At 45.8% G+C, this 829-nt stretch overlaps 1 pseudogene; it reads right to left on the bottom strand.

Annotated features, from left to right (window-relative positions):
• Positions 1-318: 318 nt before the first annotated feature.
• On the bottom strand, positions 319-444 carry LOC129406307 (small nucleolar RNA SNORA70; annotated as a pseudogene).
• Positions 445-829: the final 385 nt, after the last annotated feature.

Genomic DNA, 829 nt, shown 5'->3' with positions numbered 1-829 from the left:
GCTCAGGAGACCATAATTAAAGATATTTTTGACCCTACAGTCATATTAGACAAACTTCTTTTCAGTTACCATGTCTTTAAATTTATCTGTCTTGTACTGGTTAAAGTCCCACTTCCTGGAGATGTGGTTTTGTGGTGGCCAGGGAACTTAAAGTTGGCCTTGCAGAGATACTCAATCACATGTTTCTTGTTCTGTGGTTGATATGGATAATCAAGAGTCACTGTGAGCCCTGATCACTACCCTGAACTCCAAAGGTACCCCACGTTCCCGTCTAGTGAGTAGGACAGCATGAGGGCAGAGATGAATATCCACTGAAAAGGCAGTCTCTGAAGTCCCTTAGTACAATCCATACAGACACAGGCTGCAAACACTCCCAAAGAGACTGCTGCCTTTGCACTCTGAGCCCCACAGGAATTAGAGCTTGGCTGGCGAAATTCACTGCAGAATTATTTCTGCTAGTAGCCACTTGTCATGCCTTGGTCTCAGCCTCCCCACGGCAGGGGAGCTTCTAGCTTCCGCATCCTTGACTTTGTCCTCAGACTCAGTTTTGCTGGCTCAGTCATGTTTAAATTCTCCATGACGAAGTGTCTGGACTGAAAGGTGCTCTAGGGGTCTGCTAGCTGATGGAACCCCAGATTTTTATGTTTGAACATAAAAAACAAAGGTGGGTAAGCTGGTGTTCAGTTTTCTTCTAATAGATGTGCTCTTCGTGCCCTTGTCTTTTAAATCTATGTAAGGCTGAAAGGCTGCCACCCTCCCTTTCCCTTAACTTGCCCGGAGTTCTACCTGAGGCACACAAGGTCTCAAAGGTAATGCTGCAGAAAGGACC

Source organism: Sorex araneus, chromosome 6 (genome assembly GCF_027595985.1).
Source record: "Sorex araneus isolate mSorAra2 chromosome 6, mSorAra2.pri, whole genome shotgun sequence".
NCBI lineage: Eukaryota > Metazoa > Chordata > Mammalia > Eulipotyphla > Soricidae > Sorex > Sorex araneus.
Note: the sequence above shows the minus strand (reverse complement) of the source record. Positions and strands in the feature narration are given on the sequence as shown.